The sequence below is a fragment of the Plecotus auritus genome, assembly GCF_963455305.1.
Source record: "Plecotus auritus genome assembly, chromosome: X".
Lineage (NCBI taxonomy): Eukaryota > Metazoa > Chordata > Mammalia > Chiroptera > Vespertilionidae > Plecotus > Plecotus auritus.
In genome coordinates, this window is record NC_137784.1 from 19,627,994 (window position 1) to 19,654,191 (window position 26,198).

At 36.1% G+C, this 26,198-nt stretch overlaps 1 pseudogene across 1 annotated transcript in view; it reads left to right on the forward strand.

Moving 5' to 3' along the window:
- LOC308239535 (importin subunit alpha-1-like) overlaps window positions 1–26,198 on the forward strand; it is a 57,599-nt pseudogene that overhangs the window by 22,011 nt on the left and 9,390 nt on the right. The gene's annotated exons all lie outside the window — the stretch shown is intronic.

Sequence of the window (26,198 nt, forward strand, 5' to 3'; positions counted from 1 at the left end):
TTGTCTCATTTTATGACACGCTTTCTCTTTGTGCTTTTCAATTGCTTTGCATCTTTCACGACATTTCAGAATTAATGGGCAAAATTTTCGCATCTGACACTAAGTAATATTCAAGCACTTTTATTGGGTTCACTACTATTTGTAATGCCCTTTCAGTTAGATTCTCCTTGTGCCTAAATCATTCTCTGTTAATGACTTAGGCACTGAAAACACATTAAAGCTTTAACCACTACGTAATCACAGATCTTTTAGGAAATTGCCGCTGTCACGCATAATTTGGTACTCATGGCACTCACCTGTGCCTGAAGCAATTAGTGATTTCCCCACTGATTCCACAATATCCGAAAGAGTTAATAGACCTCTCTTTTAGTGAAATTTCCTAACGGGATGAAATAAATTGTTTCAGTACAAGTCTGATCAGATTTCTTAATAAAAATAAAAAGTAACCAAGGAAGTTATTGGCATTCAGTTTACCTGATGCCCATGAAGAGAGAGCATAGCACATTTAAGTTTAAGGTTATGGAATACGTGGTTCAAAAACTGTTCGATAATAATGTTAAAAGCTCTGAGATGGAAAAGCAAAAATATTTCTATCCATTCTGAAGAGAGGGATATAATTACCCTAGCATTAGGCATCTTAGAAAGTCTGGTTGTACTTGTAGCTAAAGTGGTTGAGGCAGAAATGACCTGGGAATAAAAATACAAGTGTGCGTTCCCCTACTCTTTGGTCTTATTATTGCATAGCTTGAGACACTGATGCCCTGAATTATTTTCCTGTGTCTATTCCTTTTCTATCAATAACTTCCCCTCACACGTTATATTTTTTATTTAACTGACTTGTGCCAGGTTCTATTCTAAGTTTTTGACAAATATTAAAATATTATTCCTTTGCCTAGCCAGCATGTCTCAATAGTTGAGTGTTGACCTATGAACCAGGAGGTCACAGATCAATTCCCAGTCAGGGCATATGCCCGGGTTGTGGGCTCCATCCCCAGTGTGGGGCGTGCAGGAGGCAGCTGATCAATGATTCTCTCATCATTGATGATTCTATCTCTTTCTCTTTCTCTCTGAGATCAATAAAAAATATATTTAAAAAATAAAATATTACTCATTGTAATAACCCTATAAAGTGGGTATTTTTGATGTCTCTGTCTTATATATGAGAAACCAGAGAACCAGAGACATCAAGTAACTCTCCCACACTTCTGAATCTGGATCCTGCCTCTGTATTCTTAACCACTGAGTTGAAGTGCCTTCATATTTTATTGCTTTTTCCAAATTCTATCCAGATATCAAGAATACATTTGATATTGGATATTTATGACTCCTGCTTCCCCCTATATATCTTATTTTCCTTAGGAATTATGGAGCATTGTGACTGGTGGAGTGGAAAAATATATTGGTATCACAATAAAAGCATCTTAAGTCTCCAGGATGGAGGTGAGAAGCTATTTTCAGAAAATTTGATCTGCACCCAGAAATATATGCCTTGGAAGTTTAAAAAAGTTTTTAAATCTATGTTTTTCTACTTTAAATATGTTTTATAAGGTGCCTGTGTTTGTTTTTTTTTTACTCATAATACTGAGGTAATATAGTCTCCAACCCAGTAGAATCCAGGATACCAACATTGCATTTACCTCAACATTTAAAGCACCAGGATAGGTAAGCAAGTTGTAAAGCTCTTGTCAGTATATCCAATCTCTCAGAAAACATGATGTTCTCAAATATCTGTATCCTCACTGCTATTATTTTTGCAATCTCCATAATTTATAGCACCTTCTATAATGATGTTGGCTGCCAAAGAAGTACTCCTTCACCAAAATAAAATGCCTTTAAAATCTTAGTGATGCTGAAACAGTCATTTTATGCAATGGAAATAAGCATTTCTCTACTAAACTAAGCATACATAGAGAAAAAGTCTTTGGAGTTGAAAACAAATGGCTAGGAAAGGAACTGCTAAGCAGGTTTTTTTATCTTCTTAAGATATACAAACTTAAGAAAAAGAAGTGTTAGGTGCATTTTTACAGCAGCCTCAAATGAGAAAAAAAAGAAGTGATGGGTGAGCATTTTATTGGTTTGGTGCAATTAAGGGTTAAAATAATTCCAACAGCTTGATTTCATACATATATATATTATTGATTTTTTACAGAGAGGAAGGGAGAGGAATAGAGAGTTAGAAACATCGATGAGAGAGAAACACTGATCAGTTGCCTCCTGCACACCTCCCACTGGGGATGTGCCTGCAACCAAGGTACATGCCCTTGACGGGAATCGAACCTGCGACTTTTCAGTCCTCAGGCCAATGCTCTATCCACTAAGCCAAACCAGTCAGGGCAACAGCTTGATTTCTTAGACCAATATCTCTCTTAAAATATTTAATAAATAAAAAGCAGAATTAGGGTTATGGCAGAACCCCTTAAAACATATTATTTTGTATTTTCCTCTCTTTCACCTAGTATAAAATGAACTTGCTTTCTATGAGGTAACAAACTGAAAACATAGCTTCCATATATTAATTGTATTAAATACCATCACTGGATCACCATCAATGTTTCCCCTTTACTACTCAGGCTCTCAGTAGGTTTCCAGGCCAGAGAGGGCCCAAATCACTGTCATTTTATTGAAATATAAATAAATGTCTATATTAAAGTAGGTGTGGACTCTCTCAATCAATTGAAATCAGTATACACATTAATTATAAACTATTATAATTAGCATGTGTGAAGAATATACTAAAAACATAAACTAATATAGCTAACAGATTTCTGACGTGAGTCACAGGAATTCAAGCAAGAAATAGGCATATTCCATCATCATGCCTCAAGACAAGCCACTCAGCCCCATCCTCAGCTTCTTCTTGAGGTAGAAGGCAAGAGGCATTATTTTTTAAAGGACTTTCTGTAATGACAATGTAAGTCAGATTTACTTACAGTCGCCATATTTGCCACTAGTTATTTCCTGTCTAATACTGAAACTAATACAGCAGAAATTAGAGCTTTGATGTGGAGAAAAATTATACAGTGACCTAAGATATTCATTTACTATTTTGATAAAGCCATAGTCACGATTAACAAACAAACTTAAAAGCAGATAAAAGACATTTTCAAGGAGAACGTGGTGATTTTGCTTCTGGTAGCCAGGCTCTGATGGTTCTATTATTGAATCCAAACTAACATTTAAGAAAGAAATGATACTCATCACAAACAGTTTCAGAAAATAGAAGGGAAGGGAAGACTTTCCATACTCAGTTTATGAAGCCAGCATTACCCTGATGCCAAAACCACATGATATTACAAGAAAACTACAGATCAATATGTGTTATCAATTTAGATGCAAAATCATAAACAAAATATAGCACATCTACTTTAGCAGTGTACAAAAAAGATGATATACGATGACTACATAGTTTCTATCTCTGGAATGCAAGTTTTATATAAAATTTAAAAAGTTAATGTAATTCAAAACATATTAAGAGAACAAAGAAGAAAACAATATCACTATTTCAAGAGATGCAAAAAAAAAAACACTACAAAGACAAATATTTGTTCATGATAAAAATATTTATCATTCTAGAAAAAGAACATTCTTAGTTTGATAAATGGAATCAACAAAACAAAAAAGCCCTGAATCTAACATCCTACCTAATGGTGAAAGAGTGAGTGCTTTCCCCTAAGATCAGAAATAAAACAAAGAGCCAAAACCGGTTTGGCTCAGTGGATAGAGCGTCGGCCTGCGGACTGAAAGGTCCCGGGTTCGATTCCGGTCAAGGGCATGTACCTTGGTTGCGGGCACATCCCCAGTGGGAAGTGTGCAGGAGGCAGCTGATCGATGTTTCTCTCTCATCGATGTTTCTAGCTCTCTATCCCTCTCCCTTCCTCTCTGTGAAATATCAATAAAATACATTTAAAAAAAAAAAAAGAAATAAAACAAAGGCCCCTTTCACCACTTTTATTAAACTTTAGGTTGGAGGTCCTAGCCATAGCAATGAGGGAAGAAAAAATAAGTTAGTCATAAAGATGTTAAAGGAAAAACTGTTTCTACATGCAGGTGGCATGATTGTTTAATGGAAGAATCTCGGGGAATCTAGAAATGACTACTAGGGAAAAAAAATCAATGAATTTACCAAAGTCACGGGGTAGTAAATGAATATACAAGAAACAATAACATTTAAAAGATTACTTTTATAACAGTGCTCAATATCACTGCATACTTAGGAATGCATTTAACAAAATATGCACAAGACACAAAAATTAAAACTAGAGAACACTGACAAGGAAATTAGTGAATATTTAAATGAATTAAGAAATATACTATAATTCTGTATTGGAAGACTCAAAATACATAATATGCCAATTATACCCAAACTTAACTATATTTTCAACAAAATTCCAATAAAAATTCCCAGGTGTTTTTTGGTAGAAATTGACAAGGTGATAGCTAACGTTTAATTGTATTTAGTAAAAGATAAACAAAAAAGAACAGAATAATTAATAAACTAGTTATAAAATTTATGTTTGCTTTGTTTCAGTGCAATTGTTTTATAGAGTTTCTGAAACATATTACAATCCTCCTACCCTGCAATCAGTATACAAGTTTAGCTGGGCACTAAAAAACACTTATTGAAAAGTATATAAAATATATGCATATCTAATTTGTCATGCATTATTGGACATTACTGTCATTTTCTCAACCCCTAAAGCTATCAGGAAACATAAAGTCTATACATATCCAGATTTCTAGTTTTGAGGGAAAGAAATATATTAATGGTAGAAAATGCTATACAGTACAAATATTAAAGTTGACATAAGTAGATTTATTTTAGTATTTATTTAATAGCTACTGCATATATTTATCACATCACAAAGTTCTTTCTAGGCCTTTTCCCTGTCAATCTGACTTCTGCAAAATTCTGACCTCAGTTTATTTTGCTGGATTATTTTTAGCCAAAAAGAACTGCCATTCAGCTTTTAACCAAGTAAGAGGGGTTAGGTCAGGTTAAGAGAATATTGTATACATTTTTTAAAAGAAAATATTTTCAAACTCTGTTGCACAGGTGGTGCTGGCCTCCTCAACCTCTTATGACCCGATAAACTGATAATGCCAGATTGAGCTTCCCAATTTAGTTGTGGAAATCTCTTTTTTGGGGGGATATTATTCATTCTATACAAGGGGAAAAAAGCTACTACTTCTAAAGGACGTAAGGTTTTCCAACTTGACTCTAAAGGTCTTCCCTGCCATTGTATTCTGTGTCTAGACTGCCCTATGGAGACTATTTAAAGAGAGATTCAAGAATCAAACCCACTGACAGTTTCTCAGAAAGATTTACTATTGTACTTGACAGGATGTGGCTTATCAATCATCTGGAGGCCTTTTGTTTGGAAAACTAGTGTTTAGGAGGAAAAGTAAAGCACATCTTGACAGCCATTTGCTCATAACTTGTCTGTGTTAATATGCCTTAAAGTATTTCTTCTTGTTAAATAACATTTTTATATGTCCTCTTTCGACATATGGAAATGTTCTTTAACAAGAAGAAATACTTTAAGGTGAGGATGAGGAGAAAAAGGAACCTTCGTGCACTGCTGATGGGAATGCAGAATGGTGCAACCACTGTGGAGAACAGTATGGAGTTTCCTCAAAAAGTTAAAAATGGAACTCCCATTTGACCCACTGATCCCACTTCTAGGACTGTATCCCAATAAACCAGAAACAGTAATCAGAAAGGATATATGAACCCCTATGTTCATAGCAGCACAATTTACAATAGCTAAGATTTGGAAACAGCCTAAGTGCCCATCAGCAGGTGAGTGGATTAGAAAACTGTGGTACATCTACACAATGGAATACTATGCCACTATAAAAAAGAAGGAACTTTTACCATTTGCAACAGCATGGATGGAACTGGAGAGCATTATGCTAAGCAAAATAAGCCAGTTGGAGAAAGATAAATATCACATGATCTCACTCACATGTGGGATATAATGATCAACATAATTTGATCAACAAGAATAGATCAGCGACAAATGTCAGGGGAGGGGGGGTTAGAGAGCAACCAAAGGACTTGTATGCATGCATATTAGCATAACCAATGGACACAGACACTGGGGCGGTGGGGGCTTGCCCAGAGTGGGAATGGCTGGGGGGGGCGGTCAATTGGGGAAAAAGAAGACTTATGTAAAACTTTAGACAATGAAAAAAAGAACATTTCTATATAGATTTTGGTCAACTGAAACTATTTCTTAAATAGTAAATTTCAGGACTTAAAACACAAAGAGTCTTGTTAAGGTATCCAGTCTAAATCTTCCTTTTTATTGAAAAACATATGGCTAACTAAGGTGAAATATCTTGTTCAAGGCCCCATAGCTAGTTAGAGTCAGTCTTGGCTATATTCATTCCGGTATGCTACCCAATTCTTTACATTGCAATTTTGGTACCAATATTAGCCTACTTATATTTAATTGTAAAAATTAACATTTACATGCAAATTCAAATGTAAGTTATAAAATGGAATATTTGCTGTCTAATTACAGCGGTAAGGTTAGGGAGAGGTGGGGGAAATAAGAGATCAACTGAAGGACTTGTATGCATGCATATAAGAGTAACCAACGGATGCAAAACATTGGGGGATGAGGGCAGGTATGGGAGTGGGGTGGGGGGGGCAATGGTAAGATATGTACACATATAATACCTTAATAAAAAATTTGAAAAAAAAATGGAATATTTGAAATTTGAATCATAGTTCCTGAAAATAAGCTGAGAGCTTCCTTATAAAGTCTTACATGTAGGCATTAAATTATGTTAATCAGGACAAATGTTGATTACTATCTTAATTATAGAGAGGGTTTAATGTTTCTAATATTTACTGATTATATTATAGACCAGGCACTAAAGATATTTGACCCTGAAAAGTAGGTACTGTTATACACATATTTTAGATGAAGACATTGACACTCAAAAAAGGTAAAGGACTTCTAAAGGACATTTAGTTAATTAATGACTAAAGACTGATCCCATTTCAGATCTGTTTGATTTCAAAACCTAAGTTCTGCCCGAGGATCCAAGATGGCGGCGTAGGTAAACACCTAAACTGCTGCCTCGCACAACAATTTCAAAACTACAACTAAAAGACAAAACGTCTATCACCCAGAACCACGGGAATGCTGGCTGAGTGGAAGTTCTACAACTAGAAGGAAAGAGCAAACAGCATTGAGGGGTGCACAAGCGCTGAAAAGCTGAGGTACAGAGACGCGCGCAAATCGGGCTGGCGAGGGGCATCTGGGAGCGCTGCTGTTTTCAACCCGAAGGGAGATAAGCTCCCGATTACTCCGAACTCCAGTTTCTGGGGAGAAGCAGGGGACCCAAACTCCTACGGGGAGAAGCTGGACTGTCTGCCGTGGGGTCGGAAAGTGAGGGAGGCTTGCTTGCAGGGCTGCGCACAGGAATAATTGTTTATTGTGTTGGGGCGCTGGACGCGGGGGTCGGAGACGCAGAGCCAGCTTACTGGCAGCCATCGCTGTTTGCCACGCCCTAGCCTAGTCACGCCCTGAGACCCCGCCCTGCACAATCTACGAACCCACCCAAGCTCCAAGCAGCGGCTTTAGCATATGAATGGCCTGCCCTATCGCAGCTTAACCTAGCAAACTTGCAGCCCGGGTCAGACAGCTCCAAAACCTCCAAACCCCAAGCAAAGAGGAGAAAACTGTAGTTCTCGCTGTAGCTCCTGCTGGGTGGCCTCAGACAGTAGCTGACCTGCACCCCATTGAAGATCCAGAAGCCAGTGTACCTAGTGGTCAGTGTGAGACACCAGATTTCAACTCCGCACATCCATAAGTGACACATTCAAGAGGCAGACTCAGTGAGCACCAAAGCCCCACTGAAACAAGTCCTGCACCATAAGCGTGTCTCCAGCACAGCAGTTCTTCTATTATAGACACAGCGGGTCCTCACAGCCAATTGGCCTGGAGGTCAATTCCTCCCAGTGTGCCAATCAAGGCTTAACTACACCAAGACTTTGCACTCAGCCCACAAAGGGGTGTACCAAAGGCGTCCACCTCAGGTGATTGGGGAGGCTGAGCTACTGGCCCCTATAGGTCACCTACCACACAAAGCCACTCCATCAACACAAGGAAGCAACAAAATGTGGAGACAAAGAAACATGTCACGAATGAGAGAAATGGAGGAAAGCAAACTAATGGACGACATAGAGTTCAGAACCACATTTATAAGGTTACTCAAGAATCTTCTAAAAACCGCTGAGGAACTTAGTGAGACCTTCAAGGATCTTAATGAGAATGCCAAAAAAATGGAAAAGGACCAGTCAGAAATTAAGCATACACTGTCTGAAATAAAGAATATACAGAAACTCAACTGTAAATCAAAGGACCCCAAGAATCAAACCAAAGATTTGAAACATGAGGAAACAAAAAACACCCAACCAGAAAAACAAAAAGAAAAAATCCAAAAATATGAACATAGTGTAAGGAGCCTCTGGGACAACTTTAAGTGTACCAACATCCGAATTTTTGGGGTGCCAGAAGAAGACAGAGAGCAAAATATTGAAAACCTATTAGAAGAAATAATGACAGAAAACTTTCCCTACCTGGTGAAAGAAATAGACTTCCAAGTTCAGGAAGCGCACAGAACCCCATACAAGAGGAATCCTAAGAGGACCACACCAAGACACATCATAATTAAAATGCCAAGGGCAAAGACAAAGAGAGAATCTTGAAAGCAGCAAGAGAAAAACAGTTAGTTACCTACAAGGGAGCACCCATACGACTGTCAGCTGATTTCTTGGCAGAAACTATGCAGGCCAGATGGGAGTGGCAAGAAATATTCAAAGTGATGAACAGAAAGAACCTACAACCAAGATCACTCTACCCAGCAAAGCTATCATTCAGAGTTGAAGGTCAGATAAGGAGCTTCACAGACAAGAAAAAGCTAAAGGAGTTCATCACCACCAAACCGGGATTACATGAAATGCTGAAGGGTATTCTTTAAGAAGAGGAGGAAGAAGAAGAAAAAGGTAAAGATAAAAATTATGAACAACAAAATGACATCAAATACATACCTACCAACAAGTGAATCTAAAAATCAAGTGAATAAAAAATCTCAAGAACAGAATGGACTGGTGAATATAATAGAATCAGGGACATAGAAAGGGAGTGGACTGACAATTCTCAGGGGGGAGGGGGTGTGAGGGGTACGGGAAGAGATTGGACAAAAAGCTTACACCTATGGATGAAGACAGTGGCGGGGGGTGAGGGCATGGGGTGGGGTGGGGAATCAGGTGGAGGGGAGCTATGCGGGGAAAAAAGAGGAACACCTGTAATAATCTGAACAATAAAGATTTATTAAAAAAAACAATAAAAAAACAATTAAAAAAAAAGAATCAGGGGCATAGAAAGGGAGTGGACTGATAATTCTCAGGGGAAAGGGGTATAGGGGGGTTCAGGAAGAGACTGGACAAAAATCATACACCTATGGATGAGGACAGTGCGGGGGAGGTAAGGGCAGAAGGTGGGGTGGGAACTGGGTGGAGGGGAGCTATGGGGGGAAAAAGGAGAAACAATTGTAATAATCTGAATAAAGATTTATTTAAAAAAAAAAAAAAAAAAACAAAACCTAAGTTCTTATCCATTTTGATAACTCCAAAATGCCATCCTCTGTAGCCCATATCAATAGTGGATTGAAACTATTTCTCTTCTCCTTTAATTTAAAATTTGTCCATATAATTTGGTTTTCTATTGGCAAGAAATGTTGCTCTGCATAAACTGCTACATGTTATCATAAATCCACCCTGCAAAATTAACAACATTCATAAAAAATGGTCCTTAGGTCACTCCTTAGTCTTCTCTTAATTAAACATCAAATTTTTTATTATTTTATTTATTTTATTTATTAAGGTATTACATATGTGTCCTTATCTCCCCATTACCCCTTCAACCTCCCCCCAGCTCATGCCCTCACCCTCCTGGTGTCTGTGTCCATTGGTTATGCTTATATGCATGCATATAAGTCCTTTGGTTGATCTCTCCCTCTTACCCCCACACGTGTGAACTCACACAGAGCCAAACCAGCTAGGGCTACATTGTAATTTTGATATCAATATTAGCCTACTCATATTGAATTGTAAAAATTCACATTTACATGCAAATTCAAATGTAAGTTATAAAATGGAGTATTTGAAATTTGAATCATAGTTCCTGAAAATAAGCTGAAGAGCTTCCTTATAAAATCTTACATGTAAGCATGTAAGACTTTATAAGGAAGTTTAATTTGCATATATGTTAGCAACTTCAAAAGGATCCTCTGGAATATCTTTTTATTTATTTACTTATTTAATTATTTATGTGGTTAAGTTACTTTATTTGTTTATTTTTTAAAATCTTTATTGTTGTGGGTGGAGGACGGGAGCAGGCTGGAAAAGGTTAATGGTGGGAAAAGGAGGACCTATGTAATACTTTCAGTGATAAAGAGGGCCAGGTCTGAACACCAAATCTTCAAACTTTTCTGTCAGCTCTATATGCTGTACAAACTGGTGTGGCTGAGGTTGAAAAGGAGAAAAAAGAGCAATGTGTAACCCATTATGTAGGTAGAGTTCAACCCTATGAGGTGGTCCTTCCTGAATAAAAATGTCCTACAGTATAGCTGGAATGTCATTATACTAGCTATGTTTACATTTCAGGTACAGTCATTTTTCTATTGTCATAATAATGAGAAACAAGGCTGGCATGGGATGTTCTTAAACCTGATATATACATGACAAGAAATAATGTATGTGGCTATCTCCAATCTAGTGGATCTCTTTGAACACCTGAAAGTTTTCTGTCAAACATTACTTTAAAATTTGGGTTTGTTTCCCATTACTATTAATGGAATTATTGATGCACAAAAAAGAAAAAAATAATGAATCTGTCTATAAGTAGGTAGACAAGAAAGATAATATTTTCTGTTCACATAGTTGAACTTTCTATGTTAATTTAGCTGTAGCTATTACTTGACATGCTTTAAAGAAACAATGGTTAGTAACTTATCAAGTACACAATTTATTATTAATGCTTTTACACAAGCATTAATATTAAATTGTGTACTTGATAAGTAACATAGCTCATTTGAAATTGTTACCTTACAAAAAGATCAGTTTGATAGAAATAATATTTTTAGTTTTCAAATAAGTTTAAGCATAGTTAAATGGAGATATTTAAACACAGAAATAAATGAAAATATAATGATAAAATCATAGAACAGATTTTATGTGAACAGGAACATAAGGGGGAAAACCAAAATAAATTTTTATAGTATTTATTTATTTTTTATTTATTTATTTATTTATTTATTTTTAGAGAGAGGAATATAGAGATAGAAACATCGACGAGAGAGAAACAGTGATTGACTGCTTCCTGCACAGCTCCCACAGGGGATTGAGTAAGTCCAAAACCTAGGCATGTGCCCTGATCAGGAATTGAACCTGTGACCTCCTGGTTCATGGGTTGACACTCAACTACTGACACCAGGTGGGCCCAAAATAATTTTTTAAAAATATAGTTATTTAACTGGGGTAGAATATAAGGGAATAGAAGTTATACATAGTGAAAATCTAAATGATTCTAATGTGAAGACTAGTAAAATAAATGAATATGATGACTATAGTTAACACTGCTGTATGATATACACTGAGTGGCCAGATTATTATGATCTCTGAACACATAATAATCTGGCCACCCAGTGTATATCCTATATAATAAAAGGCTAATATGCAAATTGTCCCCTCGACCAGGAGTTCGACCAGCCCATGTCCCCTCCCCATGGCCAGGTTGGCCGGACCCCACCCATGCCCGAATTCATGCACTGGGCCTCTGGGCCTCTAATATATATATATATATATATATATATATATATATATATATATATATATATATATATGTATACTGAGTGGCCAGATTATTATGTGTTCAGAGATCATAATAATCTGGCCACTCAGTGTACAGGGAAGTTGTTAAGAGAATAGATACTAAAAGTTCCATCACAAGGGAAATTTCTTCTTTTATTTTTACTGTATGTGAGGACATGTTAACTAAAATTATTGAGGTAATCATTTCACAATGTATGTAAATCAAACCATATGTGGCATTACCTTAATCTAGTGGTCGGCAAACTCATTAGTCAACAGAGCGGCAAACTGCGGCTCGCAAGCCGAATGTGGCTCATGAGCCGCAGTTTGTCGACCACTGCCTTAATCTTATGAGTAATGTATGTCAGTTATTTATCAATAAAACTGGGGTGGGGGAGGAAAAAATGAATAATTTATGGAGAGCTGATTTTCCTTTTTATTCCAACATTTAATTTTTAGTCATTTCAGATACTCAGACATGAAGTAGTAACTCCATTTGATAAATTTCCTGATTTATAGTACAAAATTTCTGCTTATTTGTTAATGGGTTCCATGATTTTACTGATAAAACGAAGCAGGTGGGAGTTTAATTTGCATATATGTTAAGTAACTTCAAAAGGATCTTCTCGAATATCTGTTAATTTATTTACTTATTTAATTATTTATGTGGTTAAGTTACTTTATTTTTTAAAATCTTTTTGTTGCGGGGGAGGACAGGAGCAGGCTGGAAGAGGTTAATGGGGGGAAAAGGAGGACCTATGTAATACTTTCAATGATAAAGATTAAAAAAATAAAATAAAATCTTTGTTGTTGAGAGTATTATAGATGTCCCTTTTTTTCCACCCCATTGACCTCCTCCACCCCATTCCTGCCATGCCACAGGCCTTCACAACCCTATTGTCTATCCATAGGTAATGCATCTATGCATATAAATTCTTTGGTTAATCTCTTCCTGCCCCCTTCTCCCCATTTCCCTCTGAGATTTGACATGTTCCATGTTTCCAGGCCTCTGTTTTTTTTATTCATCAGTTTATTTTGTGCATTAGACAAAATGTTTATTTTTATTTTTAGATTCAATTATTGATAGGTATGTATTTATTGCCATTTTATTGTTCATATTTTAAAATCTTTTTTCTTCTTCTTCTTCTTGCTAACCATTTTTCTCTTGCTGCCTTTAAGATTCTCTCTTTGTCTTTAGCCCTTGGCATTTTAACTATGATGTGTCAGTGTGGGCCTCTTTGGGTCCCTTTTATTTGGGGTTCTCTGTGCTTCCTGGATTTGTAAGTCTATTTCTTTCACCAGGTAGGGGAAGTTTTCTGTCATTATTTCTTCAAATAGGTTTTCAATATCCTGCTCTCTTCTCCTTCTAGAACCCACATAAGGAGAATATTGGTCCACTTGACATTGTCCCAGAAGCTCCATACACTATCTCCCTATTTTTGGATTCTTTTTTCTTTTTGCTCTTCTGATTTGAGTGTTTATTGCTTCCTCATATTTCAAATAATTGATTTGATTCTCAGAATCCTCTACCTTTGAGTCCCTGTAAATTATTCTTTATTTCAGTTAGTGTATGCTTATTTTTTGACGGGTCCTTTTTCATGTCTTTGACATTCTCATTAAGAAAGTTTCACTAAGTCCCTTGAAGCTCTCATAAAGCTCATTGAGCAACCACCCAGCCAGTGTTGCTCAGTGGTTGAGTGTTGAACTATGAACCAGGAGGTCACCGTTTGATTCCTGGTCAGGGAATATTCCCAGGTTTCAGGCTTGATCCCAGTGGGGAGCATGCAGGAGGCAGCTGATCAAAGATTCTCTCTCATCATTGATGTTTCTGTCTCTCTCTCCCTCTCCCTTCCTTTCTCTGAAATAAATAAAAACGTTTTTTAATGGGCAAGGGACCTGCATAGCCAATTCTCCAAAGATGACATATAGATGGCTAATAGACATATGAAGAGATGGCCAACATCACTAATCATCAGAGAAATATAAATTAAACCACAATGAGATATCACCTCACACCTGTCAGAATGGCTATAATCAATAAATCAACAAAGAACATGTGTTGGCAAGGATGTGGAGAAAAGGAAATCCCAGTGCACTGTTGGTAGAAATGCAGATTGGTGCAGCCACTGTGAAAAGCAGTATGGAATTACCTCAAAAAATTAAAAATGGAACTGCCTTATGACCCAGTGATTCCACCTCTGAGAATATATCCAAAGAAATATGAAACACCAACAGAAAGAATATATGCACCCCTATGTTTGTAGCAGTGTTGTTTACAATAGCTAAGATTTGGAGATGAGTGGATAAAAAAGCCCATCAGGAGATGAGTGGATAAAAAAGCGGTGGTACATTTACACAATGGAACACTACTCAGCCATAACAAAGAAAGAAATTTTACCTTTTGCAACAACATGGATGAACCCAGAGGGTATTATGCTAAATGAAATAAACCAGTTAGAGAAAGACAAGTACCATATGATTTCATTTACATGTGGAATCTAATGAACAAAATAAACTAACAAATAAAATAGAAATGGACTCATAGCTGTCAGAGGGGAGTGGAGAGGGGGGCTGGGTGAAAAAGGTGAAGGGATTAAGCAAAAATAAAAAACCTCATAGACAGACAACAGTATGAAGATTACCAGAGGGAAAGGGGGATGGGGGAGGCAGGAGAGGGTAAAGGGGGGCAAAATGGTGATAGAAAGAGAAATGACTTGGAGTGGTGAACACACAATACAATATACGGATGAGGTATTATAGAATTGTACACTTTAAACCTATATAATTCTATTAACCAATGTCACACCAATAAATTCAATAAAAAAAGAAACAGAAATAGATGTCTCAATTAAAATTAATTACATTATTTATTCATGTATTGATATTCCTATTACATAAAACTACATCTTTCTAGTCCAACAACAACTAATGCTGTAGTTTTTACGTATATGAATGATTTATGTAGAAATTTAAAATTTTATTTTTTAATGAATTACACTTATATCTGTTTTTCCCTTCCTGACAGATTTAAATTCACTCTATAAATCCTTAGAAAACCTGGAGTATCCTATCCATATTTCTCTTAAAACAACATTCTAGAAATAAATGAAGCAAAAAAAACTACATCTATTTAACATAAAAATAATTTATAGTATAAAATCAACTACTTTTTGAAGAGCTATAACCTTGTTAGTTCCATAAAGTTAATAAATTGCTACAACTTGATTTGGATCTTACATGTGATATTTTGTTAGCTTTTTTCCCTTAATATATTAAATGTCATTCTGATAGAATGATGAATGTGCATATATCTAAAGAAGTTTCAGGTAAATGTGCAAAGAAATACAGAAAAATTGCTTGGAACAGGGAAATGTGTTTTCGTCTTTCATTTAAAAAAATGTTTATTTCAGTGGGACTTGATGACAGATGGGAATATAAATGGCCAGGAGCCTATATGCTCTCAATTTGTATTTACCATCTAAGTCAAGAAAAACTTCAAAGTAGTTATGTTTTAGGGATATTAGTTCTGAATAAAAGGACTTTTTGTATCAATTCAATTGAGCTATAAGTAGTTCATATAACACAGACTACTAAATGTGCAGATTTAAAAGCAAGAAAGAGCAAAACTAACTTTGTTGTGTGATCGCCATTAAAGGGCAGAGTGGAAAAAAAATGAGAAAAGAGAGGTGGCAGGGCCTGATCATAGAAGACTCTGTGAGCCATTATAACAAGCTGGCATTTTATTGAGCTTATAATAAAAGCCTATTCAATATTTTTTTCTTTTAGCACTAAACAATTTGATGTACTATATACACAGAATTTAAAAAGTCATGTGTATAAAAGTTACAACACAGAAATTTATAACTTAATAATATTAATATTTTAATAATTTTTACTGTCATAATTTAGTCCTTCAGCTTCTCTCCAGAAATATCCACTATCAACAGTGTCTTATGCATCCCCCCAAAGTATATCTCATGCATACATGTAATTATGTATATTCCCTCTAATTTTAACACAAATAGAACAATAATAGTCAATTTTTCCTGTTGCTTAGGGTTTTTTTTACTGAGCAAAACATAATTTTTGTTCCCATTTTTAAATTTTTTATCAGCCCATTGCATTATATAACATGCATGATATATATTATTTTCTGTTTAACTACTGCTTATCTCACTGCATTGTAAAATCCATAGAAGCAAGGACTTTGTCTTGTTGATGGCTGTGTAGCTAGTGCCCAGAACTTAGTATGAGCTCAAATCTTTGCTGAATGTAATAGTGAATGAACCACTGATATCCTCCCATGTCAGTCCATATTCTACCATGCCATTCTTCTTAATGGTTCCATGGCATTCAATTGTACAAGTCACACTAAGGTTTTGTAACCATCTTTCAGTTTCTGGTTCTAAAGACTGCAACATATTCCTGTACATATATCTTTATGTACATATGTGAGTACATTTGTTATATATGCATTTTGAGCATATTCAATAGATGAATTCTTAGAAGGAAAATTGTTAAATGAAGGTATGTGTGCCTTTAAATTTGATAGAGATAGCCAAATTGTATCCTAAAAGGGGGTGCAAATTTAGAATTCAGCAAAATAATATGTTTTCCCATATTCTTTCTGGTCATCAGCCTCAGATGCCAGGAGTACTCTAAACACATCAGAGAGAATATTAAATGGATATTTCACCTCTTGGAAGTGTGAGTTTAGTCATCAATAAAGTAGAGATGATAATGAAACCTATGTTGACTGTTCTTTAAAGAGAGGGAATTGTCTTTGGATTTGAAAATGAATGACACATGAAAGTAAAAAACAATAGCCTCAATATACTTATCAAATACATTAATATTTTAGCAGCTATTTTCTCATTGGCATAATTTAAGACTATGCATTTGCTCCCATTGGAAAAGTTATAAACCTTTAACATTTTAAATTGTTCTAACCTGAACTTTGACATAAAAGGTGGCCCATAAAAGTCAGTTCTAGATTATCTCTTTTTTATTGTTAGATGATTTTTTAAGACAAAAAAGCACCTGGCAATAATAATGATTTTTTTTAAAACTACTCCCTTTTAAACAGTTATTATAGATGATCATCATGCTAAGTATTTTCCAAATATTTATTTAATATTTATAGTTGTCCTTTTGAGTTATGCATTATTATTTCAATTATACAAATGAAAACAAAACAAACTAATGCACAAAAGTTTTAAGTAGTTTATCTAAGACTAGAAGATAAAAATGGTGAGCTCTAGTGTTAGATTGTCATTGACTTGTTGATGTGAGTTAAGCAATTTTTAATTTCTGTGTCTGCTTCTTGGTCTAGAAACAATAAGATGAGAGATTGAATGTTCATATGTTCCCTTGAAGTTCTAGTATTTATAAATGTAATTGTTGAAAAAAACCTATTCTAAATCTCATCATGATCAGCCCATTCTACTCTTCATCAATTAGATAATTTAGCAGTTCTTCTTTATGTGTAGCTGAAATATTTCATTTCATTTAAATGTCCTTTAATTTGATCCTCTGCAGACAAAACAATATTCCACTAATACACAATAATTAATTCATTTTTATTCCATTTTCTGTATAGGCAGAACTTTACTAGTAGTTAGCCTTTTAATACAACTAGATTTCTCCCCTTTAGTAATTAAAAAATTCTTTGGCATACACTTTAACTTCTTCAAATCCTTTATTAAAATAGAGATTCAAATTAAACCTAATATTCCAATAAGAGTTTTAGGTAGGGGACTAAAGCCAAGTGCCTTTATAAAGAAAGAATATTTTCTTAATGCTTTAATGTCATTGTATGTTTGACATGTTCCAGAATCATGTGGATTTCATTCTTATAATTTTGTCACCGATACAGTTTATTACTTTTATTTATAAATATTTTCAGTACTTGCATCTAGTTATTTTTCTTTTGCTACCTTATTTTGATGTTATGGATATCTGTTTATATTCTTATTCATTCAATTTTATTCATTCTTGAAACTTTTCCCCCTAATTGTTTAAGTACATTTTATCCTAACAATAAAGATGTGATAAAGAAATTTGATAATTATAGTTTATTTCCTTTACATAGTTATTTAACACAATCATTGAATAAAATTGTCTTGTGGGACAAAATCTTGTCAAATGTAGCATATCCACAAATCATTTATTTCTTCATCCCAAGTTATTGTCAAACTTTTGACAGATATTGTCTGGGTGTGGCCTGCCCCTAGTGTTCTGCTTACTTTAAAGTGATAGAGGCAATACCAAACTTCTTTTATCTAGTCACTTCGGTTTTCTCACCTAGATTATTCTTTACATATTATTTTCAGTTAGAAATTGGAAAAAATGTTCTTGATTTATTCAGGAGGTTCCCATTGCAAAGCATCAAATTTCTCAATTGTAGAGAAATACCGTATGTATAAGCTCAGTGCACAATGCTGATACGATACTACATTCTGTTCTAAAACTGATCAGTTACAGTGATTCCAAAGAAGAGTGATCAAAAGGGTCTCATCATGAAAAGGATGTTAAAGTAAACATGAGTTTGTAATTTAAGAAGAGAAAATTAAAGAGGAATTCAGTTTCATCTCCTAATATTATAAGTAAGATTAATAAAGTTACAATATTTGTAGCTGAGCAGGCCTACAAATGATCACAAATCTCATGCTGAAAACATGTTTGTAGAATCAAGTTTAAAAACTCTTAAATATGTGTAGATGGATAGCTTGGACTAGATGGCTTATACAATTCTCTCCATAACTAATTTATGTCAAAGGTGTGCTACTATGTAGAATATTGGATTAGGTGGAACCATATGAAAGTGATTAGTTGTTTTTTGTTTTTGTTTTTACCATTTTTGACCTATATTAATGATGCATAGTTCAACATAATATAGTAGGATTCACTATTAAATTCTGAATGTTCTAAATGTAGAATAGTTATGGCTTTTGAGCTTAGAGGAATTTTCCATGCTATCAAACAATCTCTGGACTAGTCTCTCAACCTTTCTTTTTACTGTCCACCTGTGTACTTCACTCATTTTTGCCATTTTGAATCCTACTTTAATTGGGCATAAACTAGTTTTTGCAATTCAAATATGCAACTGGTGAGTTTCAATATATGAAAAATTCTGCTTTGGCCTCTTCTGATGATAAAACATGCTGGGAGAGATGCTGGATGTGTTTGATGTGTCTCGTATTATGAGGGTCTGTGGTTCTGATGCTCAGAAAACTTCCCATGCTGCTTCCCCTTTGTTTTCTAAATGACAGCTGTACAGATCCTACCTATAGTCGCATTGGCTGTCATTTCTCTTTTGGTTGCAGAGATCATTAGCTCTTTGGTAGAGATAATGCCATTGTTATATTTTTCTCTCTCTCTATTCAATAAAAGGTCATGCACTGAATGCAAAAGAACAACTTCAATATGCGTAGTGTTGCCACCAGGTGGAGATATTTTGATATGACAGTGAGGTCTCCCTTGGAGGTGTATCTTAGAGTTAGGCATAGACCCTGATATGAGGATCTGTGTTAAAGTAATTTAAGGAAGTGTTCCCAGGGATTTACTGCAAGAGATAATGGAAGCCAAGGAAGGGTTCCATCTCCAGTAGAAGTCTCTCAGATGGTATAGCTTCAGTCTGATCCTGCTGGGAAACTCTGGAGTGTAAATTATGCCTCATATTTATCCTTATCCAAGGCTAGGGAGCTGCTCTTTCATACTGCTACACGGTTCAGTCATTGGTTAAGGCTACTCTGGGCGATGGGCTCGCTAACTCCTAGATGCTTCAAAATCTTTTCAGCTGTGAACAAAAGCAGATCCAGCAGCTCGGGAGGAAAAGGGAAATGGATGGTACCTCTAAAAATGGTAAAAAAAAAAAAAAGGATTTAAGGGGACCTGGTTGGAGCATAAACATTAACAGTTACAGAGTGTCTATAAGCTGACTATTGGGAGGACTTTGTTGCTACTGCATGCTGATAGGAGCACAAAGAAACAATAAATACACCTTTAAGAAGTGCGTAGAAACCTAATTAGGTAGTTGAAACTAAAACTAAAGTCATGGTGAACCAATGCTATTCAGTTCCCAAAACTTGTTGGATAGAGGGTTCGAATCCCACAACTGTCATCCCGCTTCCTGCCTGTTGAATGAGTAATAAAGCACAATGAGAGCAGTGACTGTCAGTGGAAAGGGCATTTGAAGTTCTCACTGGCAAATTAGCACAGAAAAAGCCAGTTACTTTTCCTTTTATCCCATGACACAAAAAGAAAGGTTTGCCACTATAAAACCAAAAGCTGAGTTAGGCATGCTCAAAGCTAAAAGGACAAAATATTATAGAAGGACTCAATCTTTAGCTGTTCATTATTCCTTTGTAAAGATTTTAGTTTCAAAGAAGTCTTATATGTGATTATAATAATCTTTGGACAGATTGTTATATGTTACATATGAGATGGGTCTCATTGTAATAGCTGTCAGTTCCTGAAGACTAAAGCTGTAAAGGTTTATTCAAATGGAGCAGTGACCCAATAGAGAACATCTCATTCAATATCTTGTGGCTTGAACAGGAACTATTAAATATGTCAGGAAGACAAAGAGTCAATATAAAGTACATAAAACTTTATAGGATTTTTTTCTTGAGAAATACAGTCTTCTTTCTTTAAATAAAGGACTCTGGGAAGACTCTTGACAGCTTCAACAGCATATAAAAATACTCATTTTGCCAACATTGTGAACTTGTGTTGACCTGAATCACAATGACCCATAATCTTCTGTCATATGGGATTTTAATCACTATTATCTGCAACTGCAAACAATATAATTCCATTATATAAATGAACTTTTTGGTACATATAAGGTGTTTACTCCTTAAATGAAGACAGAAAAGTTTTTTCAAGAAAATCTAAACCTCAGATAAATTAAGTTATTATAAAGTAGAAGGCAATGATCCATCTTTATTGGACACTCTTTAAAACAAATTATTGTATTTTGCTTTCTCAAACGTCTTTTTCAATATTGGTCTCTCCCTTCCCTAACTTCATAGGAAATACCTATATTCAGAGACAATTTTAAAAATTCATTTACCACATATACCAGCAGTTTGACCTTAAAAATATTTTTAAGTATCTGGCAAGTCTCATTTTAAAATTAATCCCCCAATAAATAAAAAAAATTGAAATAAATAAATGTGATGCCATTTTGTTCTTGTAATCTATGGCCAGGAATAATTCTCTGAATTTCTACAGTATGTTAGGTATGTAGTAAAATTGACTTTTGTAGTATGAGCATAGAATTTCAACTTAGAAAATATATAGTATCTGAACAATCATAGAGTGGAGACCAGCTATCGTACAAATACAAAAACTGGGGTCATGAAAGATTAAATGTTCAAAGTCACTAATCATCTGAGAGATGCAAATCAAAACAACACTGAGCCCTAGCAGGTTTGGCTCAGTGGATAGAGCATCAGCCTGCGGACTAAAGGGTCCCAGTTTCGATTCCAGTCAAGGGCGCATGCCTGGATTGCGGGCTCGGTCCCCAGTGAGGGGTGTGCAGGAGGCAGCCAATCAATGATTCTCTTTCATCATTGATGTTTCTATCTCTCTCTCCCTCTCCCTTCCTCTCTGAAATCAATAAAAAATATTAAAAAAAACAACACTGAGGTACCATCTCACACCTGTCAGAATGGCTATCATCAACAAATCAACAAACGACAAGTGAGAGCGAAGATGTGGAGAAAAAGGAACCCTGTGCACTGCTAGTGGGAATGCAGACTGTGGAAAACAGTATGGAGTTTCCTCAGAAAATTAAAAATGGAACTCCCATTTGACCCAGTAATCTCACTTCCAGGAATATATCTCAAGAAATCAGAAACACCACTCAGAAAGGATACATGTACCCCTATGTTCATAGCAGCACAATTTATAATAGCTAAGATTTGGAAATAGCCCAAGTGCCCATCAGCAGATGAGTGGATTAAAAAGAATTCATCATTTGCAACAGCATGGATGGACATGGAGAGCATTACGCTAAGTGAGATAAGCCATGCGGAGAAAGATAAATATCACATGATCTCACTCATTTGTGGAATATAATGAACAACATAAACTGATGAACAAAAATAGATCCAGAGACAGAGAAGCATCAAACCTCAGAGGGAAGGCAGGGGAGGGTGGGGGCGGATAAGAGATCAACCAAAGGAGCTGTAGGCATGCATATAAGCATAACCCATGGACATGGACACTAGGGGGAGGGGGGGAGGTCAAGTGTTGGGGGGTGGGAGTGGCCAGAGAAAGGTCAATGGGAGAAAAAGGAGACATGTAATACTTTAAACAATAAATAATTTAAATTTTAAAAAAAGAAAGGTTCAGAGAACAAAGGCTTAATATATGGGTTCTTTCTAAAAGATATTTCAATAAGGAATTGTTGAAAGAACTGTTATACCATTTCAGCTGACTATATAATTTTAATCCAATCACATAAGGTAAATATACAGCTTGTTTTAATAAAATAAAATACTACTGACTGATACATTTTTACATGATGAAAGCTTATACAGTAGATGATTGATCTGATTGAAATCATTGTACTAGATTAATTTTCTTCAGTTGCTTTAGTTAATGGTATTTAATTTTAGAGTGGACCTACTAAAGACCATTCATGCAATTCAGGATGGTATAGCTCTAATGACCTGTTGCTTTGTCACCCCATTCAAGAAAAGTGACCTAGTGTTTCACAATCAAAGGATACAACATTATGCTGGGACTATTCCCTGTCTCTATTCCTACTTACTGTTTCTGATTTTGCCACCACTCTCCCTTCCTTCTACTCTTACCTTAATGCCAAGACCTACACTGACTCACTGCTTCTGCTAACTGATATGTGGTGTGTGAGGGTGCATGCCCATTTAATTTCTGCCTTTGCTATGAACAGCTATGCCACTCCCATTCAAACTTACCACACAAAGGATGCCTTTATTCACTGCTGAGTATAAGGCCTCCTCTATTAGCCCAATGAAAAGGCACTAGCCAACCTACAGATATTTACTTCTAAGACAGGACTCCATATTCTTGCAATAAAATTTGGTCAAAGAAGCTGTTGCCTCCCCTCTAGCAAGATATTGGACCTAGCCTTCAGCAAAGCCATCCTTACTGACCTCACCTCCCCAGGGTGTATTTCTAGGTGAACAAGGACAGTGAAGATTTAACCTTATAGTTCCAGCCATCCAATCACCTAAAATGGACTAAATCAAGTATATTTTCATGTATAAAGAGTCTTCAAATGTATTAATAACTCAAATTGTATTTCCACTTGCTTGGCAATATCTAAATTTCCACTTTTCACTTTACATTTGAAAGGATTTAAGTACCAATTCTTGGCTAAGATAATGCAGGGATGCCAAGTATTCAACTACTCTAAACGCTTGAATTTAGAAACTTCCAAGTTTCAGAGAGGAATTGGACACTGGGGATTGGATGGACAGAAAAATTACAGAAGGGGTGGGTAGCCTGTGATGTGTAGGAAAAATTGATGAAAAGGAAGAACAACAACCAGTAAATAGTGATTCCCAGTACTTAAGAGAATTTTTCATTATTGTTTACTTCTAACTCTGTGCAAAAGGAGAGATATAATTTATACAGTATGTTATTGATTTTTCTGATGCACATTCTTACTCGTGCATACTTTAATACTATTAAGACCCTGTATGGATCTGGACAGTAGTACCGGTGCTTTCTGAAGTTTAATTTTCCTAACTCAACCACATACACTGTAGCACAGTTTCATTATCTTGGGTTTTGCAGGGCAGGAACAAACACATTTTCACAATCTTGCCATAGAGATATATGCCCACTCCTAGGCTCTGTGCCACTGTATAGTTCACAGGGACTTCAACTAACTCCTCTTCCTACAGGTCGTGCTGAACTTCAGCAATGACTTCTTGCAATAGGATCTAGGATGAAGGAGGTAAACAGTATCCTAAATGGCTGAGTATGGCACTGGAGATTGGGAGGGACAGGTTTTTATTACCTGGGAATTTTTTTAAGTCTCAGTGATCTGATGCAAAATATAGGATATATTTGTACATCTTCATTTCCTTACCACTAAACATTCTTGGATGACTTCTAGAGATACTTAAGAAATATACCAGATTATCCCGGCTGGTGTGGCTCAGTGGTTGAGCATCAACCTGTGAACCAGGTCACGGTTCCATTCTCCATCAGGGCACATGCCTAGGTTGCGGGCTCAATCCCCAGTGGGAGGCAGCCAATCAGTGATTCTCTCTCATCATTGATGTTTCTATCTCTATCTTCCTCTTCCTTCTTCTCTGAAATCAATAAAAAATATATTTTAAAAATATACAGACCACATTATGTTGTTCTAGTTAAACCTATTTACTAGACAGAACAAAAGCCTGCCAGTTTTAGTGGAGCCCTGGGTAAAGGAAGAGATGCTAGAGGTCCAAGGTACAGGACAAGTGGTGTTGCCAACTGGCCTTTATAAAACAGCACATGCTGTGGTGCTTGTATTGTAGGAGGCAGATGGGGGTGTGCTATCAAGCCCATCGGAAGTCATGAAGGAAGAATCATGGAGATCCAAGACTTTTGAAGCCAAGTTTTGCCTTCTTTCCTAAGTAACTATTTGCTTCCTGAGAAGAACCTCTGAATCAGCTCAGAGAGGCTGAATTCCTGTCCTAGGGACCCACAAGAATACCTGACCCAGCCACTGTCATAAACCGGATATAATCTGTTACACTTAGTCATATACTCAGAAGCCTTTAAATATCAAGTGAAAAAATATACGTACAGCACTGAGCCTGAGAAAGTTCTAAAGGCATAAGTAATTTGCATGAGCAGATAACTGATACTTCCAGTGCCTTAATCCTGCCAAGTTACTTCTTCTTTAAACCACATCTGTGGCCTGATGGGAATTCCCTATCACATACAAAGTAGGAAAAAAAAAAACACACATCTCAAATTGGAATTCAGAGAGCTCTTCTTTAGACCAAAAATGAACTATCCTAGTATCATAGCCCCAGGAGGAGTTTTTAAGATAACTGAGAAATGGAATTCTTCCACCGAGAAGGTTTGAAGGAACATTGAAACAGTATTGATCACTGATTCCTAGAAATGTTCTTGCCCCTTAACTTCTCTGATAATATTTTCTTTTCGTGTTCCTTACAATTTCTTAGTCATCCCTTCTCTTTTCTGTCCCTCCTGAAGATCAATCCTCCTCTGTATACAAGTAATATTTGAGTTCGTCAGGCTTAGTTATATACTTATTTTTCTTTTATCTTATATTCAAAGTCAGCAATTTCACTTGGTTTCAATTGTCATAGATACAGCAATGACTCCTTCACTTACATTTCTAGGCTAGGACTCTGAGCTCCAGATCCGTATACTTTTTTTTTTTTTAATCCTCACTTGGAGACATTTTTTTCCATTGATTTTTAGAGAGAGTGGAAGGGAGAGGCAGAGACAGAGAGAAACACTAATGTGAGAGACACATCGATTGGTTGCTTCCCACATGCCCCCGACCAGGGCCCGGAGCCTGTAACCAAGGTACGTGCCCTTGACTGGAATCAAACCTGGGAACCTTCAGTCCACAGGCTGATGCTCTATCCACTGAGCCAAACCTGCTAAGGCCCTATACTTCTTTCTTAATATTATGGCAAGCCCGGCTAGCATGAGTCAGTGGTTGAACATCGACCTATGAACCAGAAGGCCAATGGTTCGACTCCCGGTCAGGGCACATGCCTGGGTTTCAGGCTCAATCCCCAGTGGGGGACATGAAGGGGGAAGCCGATCAATGATTCTCTCTCATCATTGATGTTTCTATCTCTTTTTTCCTCGGTGAACTTAATAAAAATATATTTTTAAAATATGATGGCAAAATATAAAGAATGTAAAATTTAAAGTTTTAACGATTTCAAAGAGTAGAGTTCAGTAGCATGCAGTGCGTTTACATTGTTGTACAACCATCACCACCATTGATCTCCAGAACTTTTTCATCTTCCCAAATTGAAACTTCATACCTATTAAACAATAATTCCCATTACCCTCCCTCTCCAGCCCCCAGCAACTACCATTCTCCTTTCTGTCTCTATGAATTGGCATATGTGGAATAATACAATATTTGTCCTTTTGTGTCTGTCTTATTTCATTTGGCATTATGTTTTCAAAGTTCATCCATGTTGTAGCATGTATCCGAATTTCATTTGCCCATTCATCTGTCAATGGACATTTGTGTTGTTCCACATTTTGGCTATTGCAAAAATGCTACTGTGAACATTGGTATACAGATATCTGTTCAAGGTCT